The sequence below is a fragment of the Triturus cristatus genome, chromosome 11 (assembly GCF_964204655.1).
Source record: "Triturus cristatus chromosome 11, aTriCri1.1, whole genome shotgun sequence".
NCBI lineage: Eukaryota > Metazoa > Chordata > Amphibia > Caudata > Salamandridae > Triturus > Triturus cristatus.
Genome location: NC_140594.1, coordinates 499,630,484 through 499,657,404, shown reverse-complemented (window position 1 = coordinate 499,657,404; position 26,921 = coordinate 499,630,484). Strand labels below are relative to the sequence as shown.

The window sequence follows — 26,921 nt, the reverse complement described above, 5'->3', positions numbered from 1 at the left end:
GTGACATCACTCATGACATCACTGATGACATCTCAAATGACATCACTGATGACATCACTGATGACATCATCCAGTGAATGTGTGTTTTTCTGAAAATTAAAAATATTTTATATATGTATATCTCAAGGTCGATGGAAGAATAAATGGATATATAAGTGTCTAAATGGATGATTTGTTTTTGAAAAATTGATTGTGTAACTGACTGATTAAGTGTATCATAGTGAATATATGGCTTAGTGAGTAATGTTTAAATATGTAAATATCTGTATCAATCTCTCACTTTGTGTATAAGTGGCTGCATGGGTTGGTGAGTAGCTACATGGGTGTCTATATAGGTTATTAGTTGTTTTTTTGAGTATCAGTCTGAGTGTCTGCATGGTTCGGTGGGGGGTATTACGTAGTGCATAGGTGCATGAATGAGTGACTCACTGTTTGTATGTGTTGAAGACAGCATGTGTGCAGGACTGTATGGGTGGATGAGTGTGTGTATGGGTGTGTTAGTGAGTGAATGACTGTCTCAATAGTGTCTTTATGAGTAACTACATATGTTTTAAACTATTATATGTGACTATTGGTGTATATAAGTGAGTATATGTGAGAGTGAGAGATTGAAAGAGTTCCTGTATGAATAAGTATGTGTTTCTATAAGTGATTGTTTAAAAGACTAAGTATGTGTAAGTTTCCGTAGAAGTAAGTGTGGTGGTGTGTGTATAACTGTATATGCAAGTAAATGTATGTTTGATTCTTTATTAGCATGAGTGACTATGTGTGTGAGTAACTCTATGGATGAGTGGCATTGTGTAACAGGATGTATAGGTGTATGAGTACATATGATGAGTGAGTACATGTATGAGTGACTGTATAGGACTGTTGGTGAATGAGTGGATGTGTATGTGGATCTTAGAATTACTGAAGAGGTTGTTGTAACTGGTATTGGTTTGTCCATTGTTTTGAAAATTGTAGTCTCTATTTTTGAATGTGTGTATCAAAGGTTATATTAGGGTGAGAGGAGGTCTGCCACTCTATCACAAGGAGGATGTCATCAGTGATGTCATCAGTGATGTCATTTGAGATGTCATCAGTGATGTCATGAGTGATGTCACTGACCATGTCATGAGTGATGTAATATGTGACGTCATCAGCAGTGCATTGCGGGCGCGCGAGTTATAGTTAGCTGAACTAACTATAACGGGGGAATTTCAATGGTTTTGTACAAGTGAAAAGTCCAGCTAACTATAACACCCCTGAAACCTAGGGTTTTTTCAGTGAATATATATATATGTATATATATATATACATACCGTGATTCGGGTGAGTTGAAACGCGTAGCTGTTTGCTACGTGCTAATAAAACAACAAGTGGTTTATTACATACGGAGACTGGAGTGCAGCGTTTTTCTTCCTTTGGAGAAGTGGGAGTGCATGTGTGATATATATGCGATATATATATATAAATATATACGGCTCTCTTCAAATAGACCAGAGTTGTGCCACATAATCAAACTGGCGCTCCTCAGCATTGAATGAGATGTACAGACATTTCCCGTTAATGTTGGTGTTTAAATACACAGCTCAATACAACGTGCTGGTCCAGTCTATCTACATATATAGTAAGACCAAGGTCACGCAGCGTTGTGGCAGTATCACACAGTGCGCATCTGGTATTTCAATGCACATCCCCATTATCAAACAGCGCTTGTCCAATTCACATCAATGGCCCATATTCACATACCATGTCCTCAACGCCCATTAACCCAAAGTCCTATGGTCACATATGCTGGCCTACAACATTCTGCAGTGATGACCAATGTGCACAGTTCTTCATCTCTCAAATTAATTCTGGTGAGCCTTTGGGTATGGTATCATTTGGTCCATCCGTATACATACAGCGAACTGCATGGATAACCAGTGTGTGTATAGGAGAAAACGAGGTTGGAGCCCTTCAAATGAGGATTCCTTAAAAACTGTGGTGCAGAAGTCACCTCATAATACAGAGCCCACTGTATACTTGGTAGCATATTGGGAATACTTGGGAATAGCTTTAGAGACATACATTTCAATAATGATATTTTCCAGTTAGCTTTGTTCTGAATGAAGGGAAAAGTATGAGGCAGTTAAAATATAATTTTAAGATAACATTCTTCCACCTTCATCAGGCGTTTTGCCATTAGGGTCTAAGTGCTGCTTTCTATCAGCTTACCCTTATCTTTTCATAGACTGTGTCCTCTATGTGGAACAAAGCACTGGGCAATGATCTGAAGTGACTGAGCCAAGACCCCACAGCACTGGAACAAGACAGAATATCTGTGTTTCAGTACCTCCCAGTATTGGCCTAAATTAAAGCGATAGCTCAAGATCAGACCAGGAGGCTCAAACTTGCACAGTGTTGGCCAAGAACACACATTACTTGCCAAAGACCACACCCCATGAATCACATGTCACACAGTACTGAACCAATATCAGGCAATGCGGGATCAACATCACACAGAGCTTAGCCAAGATCACATACTGGTGGACAAAAGAACAGTCAAATCACGCGTGACTGAGACAAGGTTGCACAGCACCGAATCAAGACAACAAAGTACTGGCTCAATATTGCCTGTTGCTGACCCAATCTTACTCAACACATGCGCAAGATCATACATATCTGGCTTAACAATGCATAGCACTGGCACAGAATCAAACACTATTGGTCCATGATCAAACAGCGAGGGTCCAACAGCAAAAGGCCCAAGTACAAACAGTACATGGCCAAGGTCTCAGCTGGACTAATATCACCCTGTGCAGATCTTTATGCACGGTTCTAAACCTGGTAAACTTGTACTGAAAATCTTGTGGCATCGAATGCATAGTCCAAGCTTAACATGTCCTCTTGAGGGAAAGCGATCTAACAGTGGAGTCGATGCCCATGCGCGCTGTCGCCGAGGGGAGGATTCACCTTGCCTTGTGGCTGGAGCGACTTCTTCGGGGTGGAACAGGTTTCGGGCATCGGGTTCAACCGTTGGATGGCAGGCGTGTGCTGGGTATGTGAATCTACAGCTCTACATGCCAAGAACAGATGTTTACTGGGTAAGTAACATAATCCTTCCAATTTTCGATTTTTTCCAAATTTGTTTTCACTAGTGTTATGGCCTTGGTTAAGTCTCCCACTGTTTAAGAATTTAAAATCTGTAGAGTTATTAGGCCTTAGTAGTGCTTAGCATTTTTTTAAGTCTCTAATATGACCCTAACTACTTTAAAAACCATGACAGAAACTCCAGGGTCCAGCAAGGATCTCAACCCTGAGAAAATTGCAATGATTCCCAGGTAGTGGATGAGTAGAACACTGACTCCATCACTACCCCCTCAGATAGCAACCGGTCCTAGGACGCTTGTTTCCGGTCCAGGGAAGACATGGCTTGGCAGTTTGGGCTGGACTGTTCCCATGAGGCACAGGGTCAGACTGATTTGCATATGGCCATGTCTGAACTGGGGTGGCAGAGTGGGCTAAAGAACGGTGATGGATTAAACCCAGATCAGTTGACTGGGGGTGAGTGCTTGCAATGTTCAATACTCCGTCCATCATTTCCTTTGGTTTTTGCTTTGTTCGCCATAAGTTGGCAGGGTATGCTCAGACGTGAGTACCTTGCTCACTTTGCCACTGGATTGAAGCAAGCCTGGCTGAAGACGGCTGAAATGGGTTTAGGAAATCAACGGATTTCCCTTTTACCCCGTCACAATTAGCTCACTCACAGTTTTGCTTATTATTAGCTTCTGAAACACAATTAAATTGCATTTATTATTATTCTTTGCATTGACTACTTGTATAATTCCAATTTCTCATTGTATTAATTGTGATACTCTACCTACTTTTTGTGAATGGGACCATTGTTCCTTAAAATACAGAGACTCTTAACAGCCTGAGGGTGGATGCCGGGGAAGAACTGGGATCCCAACAAAGCTTGCTGTCACAACTGTAGAGCATTTGGACACCGAACTGGAGATCCTAGCTGTAAAAACAAGAGAAATGCCTCTAGGCAACTTGCAGTACATGCAGTTGCTAATGTCCAGATGGGATTCCAGGTGTGGCCTGACCATGCCATTGACCTCACTGAGGCAACATTATTCTCTGAGAAAGGGGTAGACTTATCCCATGCTGCCTGGCCCACTAATATGCACAAATACAGGCAGTAACCCTTGATTAATAGGACTAGAATGGATACAGTGATACTGGTGCTATTGTTACCATGGTGACCCAGCAACTGGTTCACTCAGATTAATACCTGATTGGAAGTACCTATCCAGTCACCAAGCCTGACAATGTAACAAAGATCCATCCCATGGATATGGTATCTTTTGACTGGGGGAGAGTAGTTGGAAAGAAGGAAGTGGTTGTGTCCTCAACCATCCATGTAGACTGTCTGCTTTCTAAATGATCTGGAGACTTTCCCTTGGGCTGGAGCCGAACTGAGGACCAATGTAAGCATGTCTGGTCTCTCAGAATGGTGTTTTGTGAAAACCAGAGAACAGAGCAGAGCTCAAAGTAAAAAAGAGGTACTGGATCCTGAAAGAGTGGACCAACCCTCCTAGAGAAAAGGCAAGACGACAGTGGTACCAACTTCTAAACAGATTCCAAGTCAGAACCCCTCTTCTCAGGAAGAGGACTTGTTATCCTCAGAGGGATCTGAGCCTGAGTAGCTCGGCGCTTACACGGAAGAGCTCTTGGTCCCAGGGGGAACCTCTAGGATGGATCTGTGCCCGGGCAAGAAACCTGTCCCACTCGAGAGCCGAGGCTTCAAGCTGCTGCACATGAGAAGGGTGATATCAGTGGCACCCAAAGGGTCTAGTGGGAGGATGGACCTTTATACAGAGAGGCCAGAGACCCCAAACCTGGTGCAACCAGGAGGCTGATAGTACCGCAGAGGTTTAGAGAGTTCCTCCTCACTTTGGCCCATGATATCCCATTAGCTGGGCACCTTTGTCAGGCTAAAACTTGGAGTAGATTAGTCAATCACTTCTACTGGCCAGGGATGTCTCAGAAGGTGAATGACTTTTGTCAGTCCTGTGCCTCCTGCCAAGCCCAGTGGTAAGGCAAGAGGTGACCTAAAGGCCCCCCTAATTCTACTTCTAGTGGTTGTCGTACCCTTTGAAAGGGTAGAGGTCAACATTGCTGCCCCCTGCACCCTCAAACAGCCTCAGGAAACAGATATATTCTAGTGGTAGTGGATCATGCCACTAGGTATCCTGAAGCTATTCCACTTAGGACAACTACTGCCCCAGCAGTAGCTAAGGCCCTCCTTGCTTTGACGCCTCATCAGGGGTAGTAAGCGCTATATAAATGTAATTACAATACAATACAATACAATGGGCTGCTCACCCATTTGAAAGGGTCATAGCAGGAGACAGGCTATTAATTGTCTTTATAGGCTTTGTGCCATATGTGCACAAGGAATTTGCATACACGGGAAATTTTAGACTATTTGCAAGGGTAATGCAAGGGCAAATTAATACTTGAAAGATGACAAAAGTGTCTCTATATAACATTGATATATATATACAACTGGGCACTGGAAAAAAACGACCCAGTATTAGGTGGTACCCTAACCAGGTCCCCCAACATAACTTTCAGAAAATCTCGATCTATGAGGGATATGTTAGTTAAAAGTAGTCCTGAGGTGAGAAATACTACTAACTGGCTCAACACAAGTAAGGGATTTATCAAATGTGCTGTTTGCAAACTTGCAAACATGGTGTTAATACGACTGAATACATTACGCCTTTCAACAGTAAACCTGTCCACATCACCAAGAAATTGACATGCAAAACCGAGTTTGCCGTTTATGTGCTGGAGTGTCCCTGTGGCCTGCGATACGTAGGCAGCACCAAGCTACAGGTCCACAAGCGGATACTCCAGCACATAAAGGCAATACACAATGGTGACAATACATATCCGGTTGCTAGACATTTGGTGAGAGTCACTCCATAATATCAATGAAGCTTAAACACTTTGTTGTGGACTCGGTTCCTCCACTAACAAGAGGTGGTGACCGCGAGGCTATGTTACGCAAATTAGAGACAAAATACATTCTAGAGCTGGATTGTAAGACTCCAAATGGTTTGAACTCTAGTGAAGATTTTTTTACATACTTATGAAGTTAAGGGTTTGTTCAAACTGCCTTAAATCTTGTTGCTGCCTCATCATTATTGTTTTTAATCATTCAAGGTTTTAAGTTTTGCACGAATTTGCACACGTGAATCCTATGAGTTCATTTGGTGAAACTTTATTTTGCACAAGCACTTTATTGTAGACAAAGAGTGATTACTTTTTATGCCCACTTGGGCTGTATTATGGAGTATTTGTAATTGTCTAATTTTGGCAATATGGTGCATGCAAATCAGGATCATGCAGGATTGGAAATATGCTTTTAATAATATAAAAAAGTTTACATTGGTTTTACTTTTTACAAGCATCTTTTACCATTCTATGTGAATTTTTAAACATCAAGCATTTGCACTTTGTTTTTATTGAGCTTCATATGTATATATTTAAAATGTATCTATTTATATATTTATTGAATTACAATCTGCTCATTTTTGCACCTTAATTGATTTGCCAAATGAAAATTCATAATACTGCGAATTGATATTAGCCATTGAGCTGGAAACCGTGAGGATTTTTTCTATGTCTATCAATTTGATTGTCACAATATGTTGCACTATCACTTTAAAAGGCTGTGCATGCCCCCTTAAGGTGTCATGTGATCAAGGCCCCACAAGGGCTGAAACGCGTTATGGCTGGGTGCACGGGACGAAAATAAATTAATTGCACCATATCTGAGTTCGCTTTGTCTTTTCCTGACCGAGAAGGTTTCAAGAGACTTTTTATCGATACATATATCTATATATATATATATATATATATATTCACTGAAAAAACCATAGGTTTCACACATGTTATAGTTAGCGGAAATTTTACTGATAAAAAAACCAATGAAATTCCCCCGTTATAGTTAGTGCAGGCAACTATAACTCACGCGACCGCAATCCTCTGCTGATGCTAATACTGTATTTAGACACTTATTTGCCCATGTCTTCTTCCATACATTTTTAGCTATACATATATTACAAATATTTTTTTTTCATAAAGACACATATGTCATCAGCAGAAGATTGCGGTCGCGTGAGTTATAGTTGCCTGCACTAACTATAACGGGGGAATTTCATTGGTTTTTTATCAGTAAAATTTCCGCTAACTATAACATGTGTGAAACCTATGGTTTTTTCAGTGAATTTGCAAGGTTTTTTAAATGCTAATTCCTAACTATAACGTGTGTGAAACCTATGGTTTTTTCAGTGAATTTGTACGGTTTATTAAATGCTAAGTTACTTTACGCCATTCGTGGCGTGCGCGCCCACTTAACGCAGTTCGGCATTTTGACTTGGGAAGAATATGGGTATCTGAAAAGGGATTTCCCTACCCTCCCTGTCCTGTATCTTCTTCCGAAGATACATAAGGACCCCAAAATGCCCCCAGGGAGACCCATTGTCTCTTCCAGAGGCAGTGTGACAGAATGTATCTCCAAGTACATAGATCATTTTCTGAGGGAGTATGTTGTGACTCTCCCGAGTTACATCCGTGACACCAAGGACTTCCTCAAAAAAATCGACAACTTCACATGGAACAGTGAGCTCCTCATGATCACACTCGATGTACACAGCCTCTATACTATTATTAATCACCAGCAAGGTTTGGAGGCGTGTAAGCATTATTTGAAGGACAGGCCCATCAGGTTCCGTGATCATACCTCAATGATCATAGACATGACAGAATTCTGTCTGTTGAACAATATATTCATGTTTGACGGTTCTCTGTTTCGCCAAACCACAGGTACCGCGATGGGTTCGTGCTTTGCTCCCAGCTTCGCCAATCTTTTCATGGGGAGCTGGGAGGAGTCTGTTCGATCCCATCCGGGTCTCATCTCGGATTTTGGACATGTGTCGTTGTGGCTTCGCTACATCGACGACTTGTTCATTATCTGGAGGGGGACCGAGCGAGAGGCTGAGAAGTTCATTGAGAAACTCAATGACAATGAGTACAACATCAAACTCAGTGGGAATATCAGCAATATCTACGCTGAATATCTCGATGTGAAGCTCGAAGTAAGGGAGAATAAGATACACACCTCCCTGTTCAGAAAATGTACTGCAGGTAACAGCATCTTACATGCTCACAGCAGCCACCCGGATACTCTTAAATGGAGTATCCCCTATGGTGAGCTGCTGAGAGCAAAAAGGAACTGCAACACAGAAGAGGCATACGTACTTGAGAGCAACAACATCATCACTCGGTTTACGGAGAGAGGTTACCCGAAATGGGTACTTAAGAGAGCACTTGATCGAGCCAAACAGGTAGATAGATCAACTACCATTGCTGACAAACCGTGTGATGAGACGGAGGGTGAGGCCTCCCCTAGAATAATTACCACTTTCAGCACAGATGCCAATAAGATCAGGCATATCATCTCGAAACACTGGGGTACCCTCAAGAGTGACAACGTTATTGGGGGGGTGATTCCAGACAGACCCAACATAACTTTCAGGAGAGGGAGAAACCTTAGAGACATGTTGGTACGCAGTGATGTCACTATCTATCCACAGAAAGACCTGCATGGCCTAAGGGGTTTTTTCCCCTGCGGCCATTGCAAAGCGTGCAATAAGAGTAATTTTCGTAAACATGTCAGATACAATGGTGTCAGTAAGGAACTCACCCAATTCCTCACATGCAGTTCGACATTTGTGGTGTATGCCATTGAGTGTACATGCAACCTCTGGTACATCGGCAGCACCACATGCATGGCCAAGAAGCGCATTCTGGAACATGCCAGGGCCATAAAAAATCAGGACCCCAAATACCCAGTAGCGCGTCATTTCAGAGAGACACATCGCTCAAACACCAATGACATGAGTTTCTTCATCCTAGAACAGATTGAAAAACATCCTAGGGGGGGGAACAGGCTACTCATGTTAAGGCAAAGAGAGTCGAAATACATCATAGACTTTCAAACAAAAAATCCCACTGGATTGAACCAGGACGAGGAGTTGTCAATACACCTTAAAGAATGATCCTGTTGACACCCAGATAACACCTGGGCGTGTCATTCTTGTACATACATACATCTCTATATTCAGATTTTAGTGCGAACCTGGAGCTTCTCATTATTGTAGTTGTCTTGCTTTTCACATTTAGTTTCTCTTTCCAGACATCTGTTCATCTGAACATGGGATGTTTTTTATAACTAGCCGTGGCATATGTTATTGTCACATTGCTGGATGGGTGGCTGCTATTAGTGCGAGTCATGTTATCCCCTCCCTTTATTCATGAGGGTGTCACTATCATAGATACTTACTACCAGTTACTATCCTTTGCTCTATGACTGAATGCTCTTCCTCTTTTATCTTCTTTCCTAATTTTTGTTTCCTGTGTTTCTTTTTAGTCACTTGAGCCAAGGACTTGGCCCTTCTATCAAATTTCACCAGCACAAGATATTTATCAATTCCTCACATGACACAGGAACTTGTACATCACTCACTTCTTTCTCTTATCTTTTCGGATGGCAGAAATGATTGCAACTTCATCATTGAAAACACGAGCACATGAGGATGACGCTTTGGTATTTACCTTTCAATGTCATTTTATGCATTATGTATATCCTTTATGACAACGTGATTAAGATGGACATATCTTTTGGACTTTGGAACCGTACATAATACTATAACCCCATGAGATGTAACTGACCGATGCTTGAGATGCTCGTTGTGTACAACACGGGGCACTAGACCCCCATTAGTTAGTATTTTGCAATTTTCCTGTGTGAACTGCCAATCATGCGGATCACTGGTTTCTCTTACCTCGTTTTGTTAATTATGAGAATGCGAGCTTCAACACATCTGTGTTTTATTTTATTTTATTTTATTTTTAACACAGAGCACAGTACACTTATACTATTGTGGTTCCATTGTTCAAATTAGTCAGTCCGTGTGACAACATGCAGCGCCAATTGTTAAGTTATTGTATTTCACGCTATCTGGTCACTGAGACGATGTTGGGTGACAGTTCTTTCAAGTGTATTCACACCGTTACAAGATGTCCGCTGCACCCAGCACATTAGTCCACCTTTCAATGACTGTTGTTGTTTTCTATTTAACTGCATTGCCATTCGTCAGCCTACATTCACGTGATCAAGCTCGAGGGCGAGCGAAACGCGTTGTGAATAAACGGCGATTTCACCTTGGTACGGAGTTTTGTGTTTCTGAGAGTGCACTTATTTGTAACGTTGGTTCTAATGATATATATATATATATATATATATATATATATATATATCTATATATATATATATATATATCTATATATATATATATATATATATATATATATATATATATATATATATATATATATATATATATATACATATATATATATATAAAAAACCCCTACCAACATCTTGCCCCACCCCCTAGATAAAACTGATGATTACCTGCACTTATTTTTTCTCATTTAAAGGACTGACCCCACCAATATTGTGCAGTGCATCTCTTGCTTTCAAATGAATCTTTCAAACAAGTTAGGCCTTGGCCTTACCCGAGTCTAAAGTGGATTCTAGACTGAGTCGGACTCCTAAAGGTGCCTCTGAACGCTGTTGGGCTGAGTCAGTGTGGGTTACAAGTCTCTCTCATTCGACCTCTCACTGACTTTGCTGCGCTTCACACTCTTTAACGCAAGACCAGGAGAAACGGATCCATGGAACATTTTTAACATAATCACTAACTGTGTAAATGAATTCCATTTAGATTTTTATATATAAATATACCCTGAAACTGTGACATGGATGTGGCCCTCTAGGACCAAAGGTGGACAAGTATATCCTTTCAGCAGAGACACCTGGTTTATAATGATATGTTTTTCCATAGGACAATCCATTGCTGGGAATGAAAAAAATAATTAATTTCCGGACCTTGTGAAACGACTTGCATTCAGTACCTGTAAACACGAAGAAGTTGGCAAAGTAAAAATAACCTCAGACAAACAAAAAAAAAAAGTCAACGTGGCATGATGCAGCGTTTTCCATTTAGAAAGGTGTATTGGCACATCGCGATGGCGCAATGGCAGACGTATCCGGCAATTAAAGGCGGCTCCCATGAAGAGCGAATCTTGCATAATCACCAAGGAGTTGATAGGCAACACCTCTGTATAAACCAGGCAGTTTGGTCATTCCCATAGCTGTCACATGGGACCATGTCATTCATCATATCTTCAGCCAGTTTGACTTTTTAGGGAAAAGCGCAAGGTATGCTGGACTGTTTTAGTGCATGTTTACAAAGCTTAAAGTGACATTACAACTCCCAGAATGCAATGTGCTGCTGGCAAAAAATGCAGGGCTATTTGATTGTGTCACACATTTAATCAGGAGTGAACCGTTTTTTCTTAAACTGTGTGCACTGGAGTCCACCTGACTCTTTCGAATTGTAAGCCACAGCCCTTTGATGTTTGCATTTCTTTAGCTTCAGCCCTCATTCTTAGTGGCCTGTTATTTCTTTTTATTATACCACACTTGTGCCACACTGTGCAGCATTCATTCAGTCTATAGGAAATGTCATCCATTCATAGTAGGCAGCATATTTTAAGAGTGTTTGGTTTGGAGAAGCACAAACTAAGAATCTAAAAAGTACCACAATAGTTAGTGTTGACTTTACTACTAACAACGTGTTTCTACACAAACAAACCCTTTTTAGCAACATTAGGATAGAGAGACTGGGGGAAACCATAATGTTCTAAACTATATTATGCAGTTTGCATGAAGCTATTTCATGAAGGTTTATAGGTCGTTGTACTTTTTAAGTACTGTAATGTATGAACTGCAAGTAACAAAACGATCTCTGTGACATAAGCAGCAACCCACAGATATAATACCGTTTTGCAATCTGCATGTTACACATTCTTTGCAGCAGGCATATTAACCCTCTGCATTCTACTTTATGATGAGTCAAAACTGCCACTATGCAAAACTCAGATCTATTTCCATCAGGAACATTAATCATCACAGTTCTCCTGACATTTTTATTATTGTCTGAAAACTGTTAGGAACACACACACAGAACTCTGCAGCAGGTGCTTTTAAAACCCATAAGTTATTTTGTATCAGGGCACATGCCCAGCTTAGTGTCAGGTACGGCTGCACTGGTCACACCACCCTAAAGCCAGCCCTTGCTGCTGTGGCTCACCGGCACTCATTTTTGGGGGCGGGCACCTTTTTTTCCTCATCAGTCATTTACCGAGAGCAAGAGGGGGAAACAAACAAAGAGGAAAGTAGAAGGAAACGAAAGACAGAAAAAACACCACAAAGGCAGGAAGCAGGAAGCTGCAAGAGTTAAACAAAGTGGCAAGGCGTGTCTGATGGATTAAAGAGGCAGGAGGTGGATTCCAGAATATGCAGCCTTAGTATTGGGCGTGCAGACATTTACATTTAATAACGTCAGCTGTGGGCTTCTGAACAGAGTTTTGGGCACAGATATTCCTTATTTTACAAATTAAGCACTGTATGAGTCAGCTTACACACACAGGTCCTGTTTCTTAAGTCATGTGCGGGTGCTGAGCTTTTATCGGTAGTCTAAAACCAGCTGCCAGAGAAAATGAAGCTGAACTTTTTTTCAAATGATATGGATGAATAAGGGACATAGATCTGAAAATGAGGCTTTGGTTTTACAGAACTCCTGAAACTTACCAGTTATCTTCATTACTCCAAGTTCTACTCTTCCCCGTCACAGTCCTCGCCTAGCGAGCTCTAGCTCTCCCCTCCAGGCGTATCACAAAGCTTTCAAACAATTGTTTCCAATCCCTTCAAGATGTCGGAAAAGTCGCTTCCTATCACTTGGTATAATAGAAGATGAGAACTGACCTCACATCTTTTAATCCCAAGCATAAGCCGACATAATCCCCTCAGGAGGGAGGGATGGGAAACTTGGCCTGTGACAGGGGGTGACGGGGAAAGGTAGAACTCGGAGCAATGGAGATTGCCAGTATGTAATCAGACATTACCTCCTACTCCCTCTTCTTCATCACAGTCCTTATCTAGCGAGTCAATACGGATGCAAAAGCACAACATCTCAATGAATGCAGATTAAGCTACATTTATTTCATAAACCTTCTAACTGTTGGGAAAAAAAGAACACAAATACAAAGAAAATCGCATCATGGATTGTTCACAGCACTTAGAACAGACACTCCAAAAGCTGCTGTACTCCTACCACCCAAAGTCAACTTACAGGGATTCACAAAAGTTGTTAAAGCCCACTTAGATACAATACAAAAGGTCTGTATTGTAGCCCCCTTGAATACTGCCTAGGAGGCTGCCACACCTCTGGTAGACCTTCCCTGGACCACCCCAGATATATATTCACCTCTTCCGCCTTAAGCAGATATAACGGCACACATCATCCATTTACTCAGTGTAGCGGTTGAGGGCCTCAACCCTTGACCAGCAAGACCAAATGTAATAAACAGAGAATCTACCTTTCTGAAATGCTGAGTCCTCTCCAAATAGATTGCTAAGGCTCTACCCTCATCCAGAAATGTAAATCTCACTTCTCAACTGAATCAGGAGATGGACACAGAACTGGTAGTACTATCTCTTCTGTACAATGAATTTGGGATTCTACTTTAGCAACAAAGCTAGGCCCTGGACGTGAAATGACTTTGTCCAGAAAAAATTGTGGAAAGGGTGCAGAACACAACAATGAATCTAATTCTACTGCCTTCTTTGCAGAGGAAATGGAAATGTCCACTAGAAAACTCAAGTTTAGCAGTAAGGGACTTTGGCTCTGCAGTCACCAAACGAAGACTAGGACAAAGCGGTCTTTCCACAAAAACATCTAAGTAATCTTATCACTAGTGGAACCAAAACTACAAAATCTTGATTCCTGAAGGCTATCACTGCTTCCCATTGGTCTCTCAATGTTGATAGATCAAGATCCAAATCCGAACCTTGTGTACGAAAATCAAAAACCAGATTAATTGCTAAATCTGAGGACTGTCTTTTCTTATACCAAGAATCAAAGTAGTTACAATGCCGAGAGAACACCCTTATTGTTCCTGGACACCTAGACGACTGTACCAGTTATGCCACATCTGGAGAGCGGCCTTTTACCTTCCAATTCAGCCTCTCAATAACCAGGCCCCCAACCTGTCTCTGAGGTGTCAGAAGGAGCAACAGAGGTAGTTTCAATGGGTAAGGATCCAATGGAATCACCAAAGGAGGCCCCTTTGATAGTTGGAGAAGGGTTAGAAACCAAGGACTGAGGTTCCAATGGGGAACAACCAGGAGAAGTAAAGCCTTGTCCTCCTTCACTTCTGTAAAACCCTTAGAATCAGGGGAATCAGAGGAAAAGCATACAACATGCCTTTTTGTCAAACATACTATTTTGCATATATCTTCCAACCTCTCAGAGAGGACGCAATTGTGTAGAACTTGAGAAGAAGAGCATTCGTTTCCAAAGCAAACAGATCCAACAGATGAAGACCAAATATCATCCCCAGCTGTTACAATGTCTGCATCAACAATGCTGTTACAGATGGAAAGATTCTGCTGGGATGATCTGCTGCTTCATTCTCTCTTCCGGGGAGGTAGACTGCCTTCAGACCCAAAATATTATGTTCCATCCAAAAACAAATCACTTGAGATAGAGAATTTAATGACTGTACCCGGCAACTTCTCTGATGTTCAAGTAACTCATTACAATCCTGTTGTCTATCCTGATCAGTACTGTTTGCTGTTCAGGAAGCAAACTGTCTGCTGATCAGGAAGCAAACTGAAAAAAAGTCAATGTACTGTTTGCTGTTCAGGAAGCAAACTGTCTGCTGATCTGGAAGCAAACTGAAAAAAAGTCAATGGAACTGACTTTAGCTTTCTCCAATTGGAAGAAACCAACATTTTCTGGGGAGACCACTGTCTCTGAGCTAAGACTTGATCCAGAACTTCTCCCCAACCCAATAGACTGGCATCTGTGGCAGTTATTTTGGTTGGACAACACCTGAATGGAAATACCTTCAAAAAATTCTCCTCCTAAAGCCACCATTGCATCTGCTGACAAACAAGGGGGTCCCTTGGAATATCCTTATCAGCCTGCCCTGACCACAGATCTCAAAGGAACAGGAAATTATTGATTAGAGGATAGAGATGTACTCTTGCCCAGGGGACCACAATTATTGTAGCAGACATCAATCCTTGCACGCTTAACCACTTCCTGGCTGGAGTAGTTGGTTTCAATTGAAGACGTAACCAGGCCATTCTGAGTCTCTGAGCTCTTGTCTCTGGAAGTAAAACATTCTCTTCTATGGTAGTGAACTGTCCCCCAAGGAACTGAAGAATCTGGGAAGGGATCAGTTGAGACTTTTTCTAATTTAAAAGCAGAAGATGGCTTAGCACCACCTTGCAGACCTCTTGGACGGGCAGCTTTGTTTTTGAAAAAGAAGATGAACAAATGAGACAATCATCGAGGTATGGAAACATTTTGAATGCCCTTTTTTTAAATGAAACCCACAAAAGGAGCCATCACCTTAGTGAATACCCTTGGAATCGAAGAAAATCCAAAAGGCAGTACCTGAAATTGATAATGGTTGTGTCCCAAACAAAAACAAAGGTACTTTTGGGATTCTGGATGAACCGGCATGTGGAGGTAAGCATTGCAGAGATCTTTAGACACCAAGAAGTCTCCTTTGTTCACAAAAGGAAGGATCAATTTAAGGGAGAGCAATTTGAACCTTATGTGGGGAATGAACAAGTTAAGTGCCTTGAGATCTAAAACAGGCATGAACTGGCCTGACATTTTGCTGACCAAAAACAAATTCCACTTTTCTCTCTGCTGAAAGGGAACTTGAATTATCTCTTCTTTGTTCAACAGTTTTTGTACTCTCCTTGAAGGGCCTGTCTCTTCACTGAGTCTCTTAGAAGATAAATAATACAGAAAAACCCTTTAGGAAGCATAGTGAATTCTATCCAATATCCTTCCTGAATAGGTTGTAACACCCATCTGTCTTGAATCGATTGTTCTCACTGTTTCAGGACGTTATTCATCCTTCCTCCCACCAGAAGTTTCAGTGATGTTCTGGCATAGTCCATGTTTCCGGGATGTCTGAGACTGACTCGTTGATTCTAACCTGCTGAGACCAGGGCTTGTCAGAAGGAGGGACTCCCCGGCTGCATCCTATCCCTTTAAAGGGCTGATTCCAAACTTTGAACTGAAAATCCTGACCAAATGCTCTACGAAACCCTCAATTTTTAGAGGCTTGTATCACTGCCGGCAGTAGCTTCTTATCTTCATTCAACTTCTTCATTAGATTAACCAGCTAATCATCAAACAATTTTGGACCCGAGACAGGAATCTTCATAAGCAAATCCTGTTGTGAGGCATTGGCTTTCCAGGGTCTCATTCTTAGCTGCTGATGTACCGCTATGTTAGAACCCACAGCAGAAGAAGGCACAATCAAGGAATTATAAGGCGTATTTGACAGAAATCAACTTTACCTGTCCATAATTACTAAAGTCTGAGAAACATCTGCTCCATAATCCTCAACTAGCATCTGAATGTCCTAAATGAGGGACTGGACAGTGTAGAATGAATAAGCCGCTCCCTGAGTAGCAAAATTATTGACTACATAGGCTTTCTTCATCACCAAATTTACTTTGCTATCTACTGGATCAGACGGAGATGCTTCCTCATAAACTATGGAGCCCTGAGATGAAAGAGCAGCCATCAGAGAATCCACTCTGGCTATTGACGGGAAATCCTCCAAGAACCCCTGCAATAGGTATTTCTTGGCTAGGAAACGTGGAAAGTTATGCTTGTTCACCTCCTCCCTTTCTGTCTCCAGAACCCTCTTAATTGCTCCATGTGAAGGACAGGTTTCTGGATTCTTTTTAATAAAATGATATGGAAAAAAAACTTTTGCTTAATCAATGTTAGGATGATCAGGAAACAACATTTTCAACCTTATATGCGCCAGCACCTGTTTAAGGTCAGTCCCTCAGATAAATCTTCTGCTGACCCGCTAATCCAAGTCTGGGTCATTAGGATGCAAATGAGGGGGGGCGACCTATTTAGCTTTGAAAGCCACAGCCACCGCCTCCTGAACCATGTCTTGCAGATCAGCCACAGTAGGAATGGAGACTGAGGGCTTCTCTACAGCATTCGCCACATGATGTGTCTTACTTGAACATTTCTTTGTCTTTATACTCTCCATCTTGCACTTCAGCAAAGACCATCTCCAGAAGCTAAAATGTATACCCCTGCTGGGGATAGAAATTAAATGCCTGTAAAGCTTAGCTTTGTACATCCTGGAAATAATAACTATAGCTCCCAACAAATCAGAAGGTACTAATGACCAGGAAGCAGCGTTTACAACAAAACGGTAACTGACAATCAGAATTCATGTTCCTTAACCACTCTGAGGCCAGAAATTTCAGTGGAAGTAATACCTGAACTTTCCCCCGCACGGGCATCATACGCTGCCCCTCAATGTGCGAGAAATCTGCTGTTCACACCATGGCTCCGCGAAAGCAGGAGCTCTGATTAGCATTTTAATGTAAATGAGCAAACTTAGCAGACCCTCCTACCAAGCCATAGAATTAGACATGAGGCCACTAAAGCAGGCTCTCTAGTGCAGGAAATATAACAATTTCAATAAATAATGTGAAACGTGGTGGGCTCAGAGAAAGCCTTGCAGAAGAACAAAAATAAAGTGTGAGGTCAGTTTGTGACTCATTTTACTGACAGGAAACAGCTGATCTGACATCTTGGAGGGATGGGAAACAATTGTTTGAGAGCATGTCGATATGTCTGGAGGGAAGAGCTAGAGTTCGCTAGGACTGTAGCATGACATTGAAGAAGGACGAGGAGGTATTTTGATGATCCTAGAGATGTAGATGATGCTGTCTTTGAACTGGATGGAAACGAACTGTGCAGTGGAGGTAACTTCATAACTCGCTCCAGAAGTGGTGGCGGTGGCATGAGTGGGACGAGGAGTAGGAAGACGCAGAGGCCGTTTTAGCAGTAGTAGTTGTTGTCCACATAGTAGTGATAGGAGATCTACTCCACCTGTTGGGACTGAAAATCTCCTCATAGTAAAAAACTTCAAGAGTGAGCTAGCAGGATCTGAATGAACTTTCCTTTGCTGATGCACACAGATCCAAATTAAATGAAGGGGTTGTTGAGTTTGCATCTTACAGTGACTTGAAAACTGCGATTGAGAAGATGTCTGGGAAAGAGGGAAATTAAAGAAAGATCATGTCCCGGAGCAGGTCTCGTTCATGCAGCAGAAGCTCATCCCAATATCGTAGCTAGTCTTGCTCCAGAAGCCATAAATCTAACGCCAGGACACGAAGCAGAAGCCATAGCCGAAGCTATAGGAGCAACTGCAGTAAACAGAGCAACAACCGAAACCACAGAAATCAAAGGATCGGGTTTTTTTTGCATATAGAAATATATTCAGTCATGTTGGCTCCAAGTCGTATGTGGTTGAAATTGAACTAACTCATTATTATGCATGATGTAGGTCGCAAACTGCGACCCACTAGGAATAGCTGCCATGACAGGGATGGTGGCCTGCTGGGGTCAGCATACCACCATGTCTATAACTGCTTTTGGATAAACAAATCTTATTTTAAAACGCAGCTCATTTTCCTTAGAGGAAAACAGGATACATTAAAAAACACAAAAAGTTTATAAAACTTTTTTTCACAAGTAAGCTATGGCTTTAGAGACCACTGCTGTTAGACATGGCATCCCTGGTGTGGTTTTCACCTAACATTTTGCCTTCAGACCTCCTGTTTTTCCTGACTTCTTTTTTGATGGACTGAGGACAGAGCACTTTACCTCTGCCAACCAGCGCTAAAGTGCTTGTGCTCTCTTCTTAAAACATGGCAACATGGCTTATACTCAATTGGCATATTTAATTCACTTATAAGTCTCAAGTAAAGCACGCTATATATGCCCAGGGGCTGTAAATGAAATGCTACTAGTGTGCCTGTAGTAAAACTTGTGCCACCCACTTAAGTAGTCCTTGAAAACATGTCTCAGACCTGCCATTGCAGCTTGTGTGCATGCAGTTTTAAACTGCCATTTCGACCTGACAAAGTAACCCTCTTGCCAGGCCCAAACCTTCCTTTTTAGTACATATAAGTCACCCCTAGGATAGGCGCTGGACAGCCCAAAGGGGAGAGTGCAATGTATTTAAAAAACTAAGGGCCAGATGTAGGTGGCCAAATACCGAGCGATAACGCAGAAATTCGCAGAATTTCTGTGTTACCGACCGGTATTTGGCTGAGTGCAATGTAGGTGAGTTGAAACCTACTTGCAAAATAAGGAATCGCAAAAAAGCGATTCCTTATGTTGCTCTTGCATTTAAGGAATCGGAAATACCGATTCCTTAAATGCAATGTACGTAGCACTAAAAATAGTGCACTTCAGCCTTAAGGAATCGCTAATTACCACCAACTTCAAGTTGGTGCTAAGTAGCGATTTCCTTTGAAAAAGCACTTTTTTGCTTTTTAAAATGTGCCATGTGGCACACATGCATGCCCTTAGGGCATGCATGTGTGCCACATGTGCACACATGCACATTTCAGGGGTGCAACAGGGTGTCCTTTGGACACCCTGGCACCCTTGAAATAGCTCCCACTATTAGCGATTCGGTAATACCGAATCGCTAATAGTGAATATCTTCCCATTCATTCCTATGGGCCTCCTAGCCCATAGGAATGAATGGGTAGGTATTCCTTAACTACGAATCTCAATTACCGATTCGTTAATAAGGAATGTTAAGGAATCTCTAATATTTTAGCGATTCCTACCTACATTCCATTTAACGAGTCCTTAATAGCGATTCGGTAAAAATCGCTATTAAGGACTGGAAAGTCTCCCATTGACTTCAATGGGAGCCTGTGTTCCGACCGACAACACAGGCTCCCATTGAAAAAAAGGGGTGGTTGCGACAAACCTTGCACCCTGGTGCAGGCACCCCATGTTGCCTGCCACACTGTACATGGTTTTAAAGGAGGGTCCCCTGGTACCCTCACGGGCCCCAACCGGGCCAAGGAGCGCCTGCTATGGGCCCCCAAATCAGATTCTGACAGCTGTTCCGTATTGGCAGACTGATTCGGAAAGGCTGTCCAAATCTGACATCGCAATGCGTTGGTCGGTTGGAAACGCGGTCCATAGAGATGTACGATTCGGCTTCGACTACCTCGGAGTCTCCAAATGCCGGTCGGACCCAATTCAGACTGACCGAACAGTTACCTTTCCATCATAATTGGTTGGTCGGAAAGGAGAATCCGAATGCCGTTAGAGCATTCCGACCGACATCGTAATCAGGCCCTTAGTGTTCAAACTCTCTTGCTTTACTCCTTCAATGCATGCCAGTGAATAAAATATGAATGGCACTACTTAGTGTTCAAACTCTCTTCCTTTCCTGCTTCCACATGTGAGCATGAGTGCAGTAATCACGATACAAAGAGAAACCTGATGGTGTATTATTTTATCCCCTGCCCCTCATCAGCTCTAGCTGACACAAGTCTTAACACTGTATTAAGTAATATAAATTCAGGTTTTGATTGCACTGTATACTGGGCCGACTTTTGGCATGGGCGAGCTGGGCCCAGACCCAGAGCACCAGCCTCTAGAGGTGCCCACTGGCCGGTCTGCAAGAAGGATGTGCATGCGGCAGTCTCCCTCTGACCGGGCTCCAGTGATTTCCAAACTTCTTTTTATCTTTTTAGTTTTAGTATGCTCAGGCACCCTTTTTAGCACCTATTAACTCCCACAATTCACCTCCCCTCTCCCTCTCACCCCCTACTGTCCCACATTTCACACACCATTCACCACCACCACCACCTTCTCACCAGTGTGAAGGAGGTAAGATATGGTTAATTAGGGTATCTTCGGGAGAGGCGCGGAAATGTTTGTGTTCAGAGGCTGTCACTCCATGTGATAGCAACTGGCCTGTGAATAAAAATCGAACGCCCTGTTGTTTCTTGCTTTGGTGACTAGCAGCAGCTTGAGGTCCAAATTTGTTTCCGCTCAGGAAGCTATCTGAGCAAAGGCCAGCCCTGACTGTACAGTTTTCAGGTGAGCTCTATGTGGCAAATACATGGATTTGTATGAGACAATGCTTTGCAGTATGGCCGAAAGTAAAACAAAAAACAAAGTGCTATGACACAGTCAATGCTGGCCCCACAATAGCTCTTTTTAGGTTTCGCCTAGGCAGCGCTTGCGCTGTCTCTTTGAGACATGCTGTATTCAGGTATGACTTGAAGCTCTGCCTATTTTCCACCCATCGTTTCAATTGGCTCCTGTCCCTGTCCTTTGTAAATGGTGGCTTTGCATTGGTCAATAGGATTAGTAGCCCCTCCTTAGTACCACCTTTTCTCTTCTGGTAACCTCCCATGAGGACTCCCCCTGTTACATGTGTTGTTAGTTGGTAGCCTTTAATTACAGCCTCCAAGCACTATTTTTCCAAATTGCTCTGTCCTGCCTACTGTTGCAGGCAGCACACGCTCTCCCGCAATGCTTTTCCCCCCATTTTTCTAGTTCTGCACGCCTCTGCAAGCTTAATGGTGGCAGCGATTTTATTTTCTTATTTGTTGGCTGAACGTGGCTGCAGGGGCAAAAGAGAGCAATTACAATATCAGGTGCACAAGTTGGAGCGTATTCACCATCGCATTGGAGTTCCTAGGATTTGGCGCCAATTGGAAGCTGTCAGGAAACAGTTGTCAGGGTTAGATCTCGACAGATCTGAGTATTCCTTGCTGCGTCTGAAGCATTCTTTTTATGTGGGTGGGAAAAGATGTGGGAGGTTACTGGCAAACAAACTCAGGACACAACGAAAAACCATGGGAGTTGAATCCTTAGTGGAGGATGAGGGGGTAGTTGTCAGGGGGGATGGTTCCATCGCTTCCAGGTTCAGATACTTGTATAAAAATCTCTACTTAGAACAATCCTTCACCGCTGACAGGCCAGTCCTTTACCTACAACGTGGAAATACAACCCGCTTGACAGATGATCAAGCAATGGCGCTTGATTGCCCGATATCTATAGAAGAAGTTATAACTGCCATTTCCAGACAGAGACCTCTGAAATCCCTGGGTCCCGATGGATTCCTGGCACTTTTCTATAAGACCTTCTGTGACTTATTAGCTCCACTCCTCATGAGACTCTTCAATTCAATCACTAACTCTTCCTCGATCCCACCCTCGATGATATAGGCATCAATTGTGGGCATCCCTTAACCCAGCAAGGACAACCACTGGTGTGGGTCCTACAGACCCATATCATTGCTAAATGTAGATGCTAAGCTGTTTACTGGCATTCTGGCAGCCCAAATCAACCCTTGATGCCAGTATTGGTGGCCCCAGACCAGGAGGGCTATATTCCCAAGGGAAAATGTGCGGATAAAACCAAAAGTATCTTTCACCTCATAGATGCGGCTAACTGCTCTAAAAGAGAGATCATGCTACTCTTTATCGATATCGAGAAGGCCTTTGTTCTTGTTCAGTTCACAGGCCTTTCTTGGAGGAGACACTGGCCCATTTTGGCTTTTGTTTTGGAGAAGGGTTCCGAACCTGGATCTTAAGCTATTATCGGGAACCTAAAGCTACTGTTAGAGTTAACAGACAGAGTTCTGCAACCTTTCGAATACACCGAGGCAGACGAAAGGTGTTTCCATTTTCACCTGTTATTCGTGCTCTAAATGGAGCCATTCATGCAAAGCGTGAGGGACCACCCAGGTATTACTGGAGTAAGCATCGTTGGGGAGGAACATGTCATAAGCTTATACACACATGACGTTATTACGGCATTAGATAATCCCTGAGACACCCTGCCAATCTTTTTAGAGGAGGTGAGGGAGTTTGGAGAGGCCCCAGACTTTCACATAAACCTCCATAAGTCGCAGGCTCCGACTATGTCTATTCCACCAGATACGACTCAACTGTCACAGAATTCTACCTACTTGGATATTCAGCTGGCGCCGACATTGGAGGAGGTCAAAACTCTTAATTACCAGAACCTCTTATGATGAGTGAAGGCTGATTTGGTTTGCTGGAAACCCTATCCTCTGTCTTCGCTGGGTTGAGTGGCACCTCTGAAAATGACAGTTCTACCCAGGACTCTATTCCTTTCCCAGTGCATCCCTCTGCCGCCTCCACCAGGGATGATATCATTTTTACAAGAGCTGATACAGAACTTTGTTTGGGCCAACGGATGCCCTTGTTTGAAAAATAAGCTTTGCTTGCGTACTCCTGCGGAACGGGGCCTGGGTAACCCAAGCTTACTTCATTACTATCAAGCGACTCAGCTTCACTACCTGGTCGAATGGTGCAGAGCAGAGTCAGAGAAGCTGTGGTTATTTATGGATCAGGCAGTTGCCGGAATTCTGCTAGGAAGGATTCCGTTTCTACCTCTTGCCCACAGACCACGGGCCTCTATCTGTTCCCGATAACTGGCTCGATCCTGAGGGCCTGGGATAGGCATGTGATACGGAGGAGTCTTTCATCGTCTCCCTCCCTCCTAACCCCAGTAGTAGGGAACACGGCTTTTACGCCGGGACTGGACCAGACAGAGTTCCAGATCTGGCAGGAGGCTGGATGCCGCTCTATTGGGCATTTTTCCAATGAGGAAGGTTTCATACCTTTTGATAGACTTAGAGAATATCTTGCAATACCTGAAAGGGAGAGGTTACACTATCTCCGAATCAGACACTGGATCATGCAGCCCTCGGTCAAAGTAGAGGCACAGAGACACTTGACGAGGTTTGAAAAATGGTTTCTCACCAAACAAACAGATAGTCATCTCATCACGCACTTCTACACAATGCTGCTTCCTGCTGTACCTGGGCCGAAGTCCCCTGCAAACCTCCACTGAGAGGTGGAGCTGGGTAGACAGTTAACCCATAAAGTGCACCAAGATATATAGTACAGGGCGTGGCATTCAGCACGCAATATATCAAGCATAGAGACTGCTACTAAAATAGTAACCTACTGGTATTCAGGGGCGGCTCCTCTGCTAAGACGGAGAAGCGTCACCCCACTGCTTTAAGAGCAGTGCAGAGGAAAAATAAAATGATAATAACGAAACATTATTATCATTTTATTTTTCCGTTCCTGGGTGCAGAGAGGGGCGGGCTAGGGCAGCGGCCAGGGGAGGAGTGGTGTACACACTCAAAGTATGCATAAATGTTTGACCAACAGTCTTTGGATGGCCAAGCATTCATTCGCAATTTGCATGTTCCTTACCAGGCTGCATTTCACAGCCTGGTGGGGACCATGCACAGGCTCCCTGTCCCCGTCTTGAGCGCCAACCACGGCGCTCAGACCAGTCAGTGCATTACAATGCAGTGTTGTGATTGGCTTAGGGGAAATTAGGGGAACCAATCACAATGCTGCATTGCAGTGTTGTCATTGGCTTAGAGAGCCTGGGAGCCCGGGTGCTTCCTGTGACGAGGAGAGGCAGCGGAGAGACGGCGGCTGACAGTGTTACCAGCAGGCAAATTTGCTTTGTTTTTCTTAATTTTTTTTATTTTCTAGCCCCCACACCCCCCCGCCACCGTTCCATACCAGCCGCCATTGCTGGCATTTGACACCCACCCGGCTGAACAGAGGTAACCTGACCCGCAGTGCTGACTGCTGGCGGTGCTTCGCTGCCCTGGCACTCTTCTCCACATTCTGTGGGATTGTCTTAAGATAACTCACTTCTGGGAAGAGATACTAACCAAAATTGATACACATTTTCAGACTCAAATTCCCCGTTTTCTGGCCAAAACCATTTTGGGACTTCCCAATGTCCTTACATACCCACTCACATCACATTAGCTTGGCACTGGGTGCAGCACATAGACAATTCTGGCGCACTGGGGGATGGAGAGACTACCGACACATCTAGGATGACTCCACTGCATTCGATATGCACTGGGGATGGAGACACTAAGGGCTTGGGGGTACTCCTATAGAGACTTGTGGCAAGCATATATGACCCTCCTTTCTCCTGAATTTAGAGAGCTGACCTGTCCCTGCTACCTGAGATTGTGCCGTTTGACCAAACCGATCCATACACCTGGGAAGGGGCATCCACCCCGGTAATTCATTCCTTTTCAATTTTTGCTCTTTGTTTTCAGGATTAGCTGTGAGTACTCCGGGAGTGTGGAGGGTGGGATGGGAGGGAACGTTCGTTGAAACGGGTTGAAATAGTTGCCCTGTTTCGTATGATAATCGTTCATGCGAAACAGTGCAATTGATATGCTGTTGAAACCGAGGAGCTTTGTGTGTGAGTATTGTTGCAACCATAAATACAGATTTGAACCTAAAATAGTGGTATTCATTATTGATTGTCTAGGACAGGGTTGTCCATGTTGGCATAGGATGGACAGGTTTATGCCATATACATGGATACTAAAATAAGATAAAAGTATATACGATGATTCTAAAGAGAACTAATTTACATAGACACAAATTCCTGAAATGCAGAATTCAAATACTTTATTGTTTGATTAATAAAAATCATTACAATGATGGACGTGCAACAATAAAAACGTATGTCAGACAGTTGCTAAAATATTTTCACATGTGGAGCAATAGAAAAGAGCATTAATTGAGTTTTTGTATCTTTACTTACATTATTTCCTCATGCTCTTTTAAAAGCGAGCCTAGATGCGGCCATTTAATCTATCAATAGCGTCACGTATAAATAGAGGATATGATTTTTAACAATAAATAGTTATTTAAAAACCTGAAATCCAGCAAACATACTGCCCTTCTGGATCTATGTTAGGCAAATCTGTCTAAAGGGATCTGATTCTGGATTAATTTGCCGAAACCTGAAATTAACCACTGCCTGCATAGTATTCAGGAGCTAATCAAGACTTAAAGTCTGACTTATAGTTTGGGCAGCAGATTTTAAGTCCACCAATTTAGCAGAATGTTTACCCCATCCATGCTGGAAATAGTAATTCTGACCCGCATAAAAGAGTTCAGCAGCAATAGTTAAGGTATCTCAACTAAAACGGCGATTGTGCATGGGCGGAACCTCCTTGAAGTAGAAACATAAAAACTAAAAATACACCAGTGTCTGTCACTGCTGGTGCCAGTTCTGCCACAAATGTGAGAACTGTAAATATAACACCAAACACATACCAAAGTGAAGTCAACCACATATATAGTCTCCAAAACAGACTTAGGGTGTCTTTGAAGCATGTTAGCGACAGAAAAGTACAGATTTGTGAAAGGATGCCACCCTTTCCGCGGCAGACTTTCAGAGAGGTATTCTCATCAAACACGGTGATTGCCATCTTCCATGGGGAAGGTAATAGCCCACCTTTTCTAGCTGAGTTACCCTTGCACCTTGCCAGGCCTGATGGTGGAATACCCACACACATAGCATGATTTCCACTAGATTAATGCTATAATTTGTACATTCGGCCCCTTCTTTCTTTAAAAGAGGATTCATTACACCAATACTATCAGTGTCAGAGATTGGACACAAACATTGCTGCACAAAAAAGAAACATATCACACAACATATTTCCAAACTGGCAGTGATTGAAGTGACGGGAAAACGTGGTCTTGCCTCCCCACTGCTAAATGAACCGAAATTAAAGAAGATTAAAGGGTCAAGGAACAGTAGCTAATACTCCTAAAAGTCCCAAAAAATGAGGTCTGTCATGCAGAAAAGCACAGTTTACACTAAGTCTGTTCATGCCTCATTTAAAAGGAGCACTTTCATCAGTCACATAAATGTGTAAGAAGGCCTCAGGCCTTGCCTTCAAGAAACAGGAATCTAATCTGAACCTGTTTTTCTTCATTCCCTTGCAGTCCTGCCAACGTTTGTGCTTTGAGTTCT

The 26,921-nt window shown here is 42.8% G+C and overlaps 1 long non-coding RNA gene and 1 pseudogene across 1 annotated transcript in view; both read left to right on the top strand.

Moving 5' to 3' along the window:
* Nucleotides 1-26,921, top strand: part of LOC146784481 (uncharacterized) — an 85,912-nt gene that overhangs the window by 41,835 nt on the left and 17,156 nt on the right. Inside the window, exon 2 of the long non-coding RNA XR_014970837.1 lies at nucleotides 9,473-9,649. This is a non-coding gene — a long non-coding RNA (uncharacterized LOC146784481). The remainder of the gene's footprint in view (nucleotides 1-9,472; nucleotides 9,650-26,921) is intronic.
* On the top strand, nucleotides 15,706-18,566 carry LOC146784482 (serine/arginine-rich splicing factor 5-like; annotated as a pseudogene).